We start from the raw sequence: 2,862 nt of genomic DNA, 5'->3' as shown, positions 1-2,862 counted from the left end.
CGAAGCCCCCCAGTTACATAGCTAGAAATAGATGGTATGACAGATTTTCTAACCTAATACGTCTTTAACTTTGTCAATTAATATTTCGCTTCGCAGAAAAAAGGGCGACGATTTTGTCAGAGGAAAAAGTTGTTTGGCATGCAAAAACGCGTCGATTGTGTCTATTTTGATCGAAATCGGAGGTGTTGCCGCTAAACTAAATAATTACCAAAACTACAATTTACCCACGCACTACATCACAAATAGTAGTACGAAAATCGGAGTGAGTCCCAGATGCGCACATTGACAAACGGACACATCCAATCATATGTCGTTGTTTATAGAGTCTCTAGAATATCTCTAGGCATATGGCGTTGTGGTTGGATGTGATAAAAACAAAATAAAAACACAAATATTTCCTACAAAACTATTTTTTATTTCTCATCAGTTGCATATCCATTGCATAAACAAACGATACATAATCAAATGATGATAAAATAAACGGTGCAGATCATTCTGTGTCCAAATAAACAGCAAGCAACTGAACGATGTCCAATTGAACGGTGTCCAAGTGAACTGTGTCCAAATGAACGGTGTCCAAGTGAACAATGTCCAAATGAACGGTGTCCAAGTGAACAGTGCGCATCCTTCTGTGTCCAAGTAAACAGTGGGCACTTGAACTGTGTCCAAGTGAACAGTGGGCACTTGAACTGTGTTCAACTGAACGGTGTCCAAATAAACGGTGTGTAACTGAACGTCGTGCATTTTCTTTCGTGCCCAAAAGTTTCGTGTCCAAACGCACCGTGTCCAATTGAACCATGTGTCAAGTGCCGTGTCCATTTGCATCGTGTCCATTTGCAACGTGTCCAATTGTACTGTGTCCAACTGAATGCCACTCGGCGGCGGGAGCGGTGCACTTGGACACGGTGCATTTGGACACAGCCAATCACAGCACCGTGTACTTAGAGACATTTGTAGGATCCTTTAGAACAGCGACTTGTGAATGGACTGTGTCCAATTGCCCCGTGTCCAACTGATATACACCCTTCGGCGGCTATAGCACAATGTTATCACATCGTTTTCTAACGATTAAAGCAAGATCAACTTTTACTATTATACATGGATGGATTTGGTTTTAAGTGTTCTACATATTTTGTCCTTACAAAAACTTAAAAATTATTTGAAGGAAACGAGTGGAGGGGGGGAGGTAAAAAATTTGGCAATAAAAAAATAAACTACGCCGTTGCAAAGAGTATTAAGTACTGTAAAACTTTTATAAGAAACATTTTTTCATATACCTCATATCTTTGGAATTATTACATAAAAATTAAAAAGTTCATTTTTTTCGAGGGGCTGTTTTCACCACTAAACCTCGAGATAAGCCGATATAAAAAAATGTGTCTCTTATTTTTTGATGCTATACAACGTATCCAAAGCGTATCAAAATCGTTGAGGGACAGTTCTGTTACGTCCCTTGTTAGTCCTTTTTTTTTATTTAGAACAGAGAAAATCCATCATGGGCACCACCGGAGGCCCCCCGTCCTAGTGACAGGGTCCGAGGGTAGTGCCGGACTTCTACCGGCTTAAAACTTTCTTTCCTCACTTCTCTGCCATAGTGGGAGTACGGCTGGAATCGCCTTGAGGCATATAATCGACCATGGGCATTCCCTCACCCAGTTCCCGATGCGCGCGGAAACGCGCGTCCCACTCCGATTAGCTCGTCGCCGAGGAGGCCGAGAGGGCGGAGCTTCTGCGGACTCGCGCCCGCATCTACTTCTACCCCCCCCTCTGGGCTCCTCCCATTTCCGGTTTCCAACTACTTGGTGTATCCTTCTACGGATTCCCCTAGAAACTTCTTCCCCGCCACGTAGGGGCAGTGCGCGGTCTCTTTAACCCTAAGACGTGTCCATGGGTGTCACGTCCCCTCTTCGTGATAGGTCTGGCGTCCCTCTCCCGCCTACGAGGGTCTGGCGGCCTGCGTCGGCGTGAGCGGTCACCACCGGTTGAAGTCGTAGCGGCGGTAAATATCGCCGACCCCACCCAGTAGGCCGCCCGTCGACCGCCGCACTGCACAGGGGGCACTTTGCGGGAGCTTTACACTCCCGCGCCCTGTGCCCCTGCGCGCCACAATTATAGCAGGCGGTTGTCGGCCCGCCCACGTTTCAGATAGCCTGAGCGTGTCCATACCTCAAGCACCTGTAACATTGGAGCTTCCGCCCGTGCAGAAGTTTCATCCGGGGCGTTAACCCACCCTATTCTAACGCGGCCCGCGTCTCGCAACGTGAGCGCCGCCGCCATGGGGGTCCTGGTCCAAACAGAGGCCAGGCTCATTCCTCTCTGCCTCAGGGCCCAGACTGCCACCGTCTCCGTCGGGTACCCGTTGGCCGCAGCTAACGCGACTGTCACCTCCACATGGGTGACGGACACGTCAAGCCTGATCACCCTCACTTCTGCCGTTTTGATGGGACGCCGATCTCAACGCCGGGCGCCCCTTCCAACAATTTCCTAATTCTACTGGCGAGGAAATCCGCCTTTGCAGTGTTGTGGTCGCCAATCATCTCCAGCATTAACCCACCCGTATGCCACCGGCGAACCTCCCGATGCCGAGCTCGGCGAGCTCGACGCTTTCGCGCGCCTTCCGTAACACCTCGGTGTACGAGGTTTCAAGCTCACAACGCACGGAGACAGCAGCCGTACGCAGCAGCCTCCTGCGCGACGCGACCCCTCCTGTCTTCGGCGGCTGGGACCTCAGGGCCCCCAGCACCGCTTACTGCCCCCTTTTTCCTCCTTTCTTTCTTTCTGCTCTTCCGGACGATCCACTCGGGATCGGCCGAAGCCCCTAGCCCGTCTAGATCAGGCCGACGGTCGCCCCCCCCCCCCCCC

At 50.2% G+C, this 2,862-nt stretch overlaps 1 protein-coding gene across 11 annotated transcripts in view; it reads left to right on the top strand.

Annotated features, from left to right (window-relative positions):
* LOC116849333 (protein unc-79 homolog) overlaps positions 1 to 2,862 on the top strand; it is a 736,358-nt gene that overhangs the window by 379,603 nt on the left and 353,893 nt on the right. The window lies entirely within an intron of this gene.

The sequence above is a fragment of the Odontomachus brunneus genome, unplaced genomic scaffold (assembly GCF_010583005.1).
Source record: "Odontomachus brunneus isolate Ranch 3 - 2012 unplaced genomic scaffold, Obru_v1 Obru_scaffold_112, whole genome shotgun sequence".
NCBI lineage: Eukaryota > Metazoa > Arthropoda > Insecta > Hymenoptera > Formicidae > Odontomachus > Odontomachus brunneus.
Note: the sequence above shows the minus strand (reverse complement) of the source record. Positions and strands in the feature narration are given on the sequence as shown.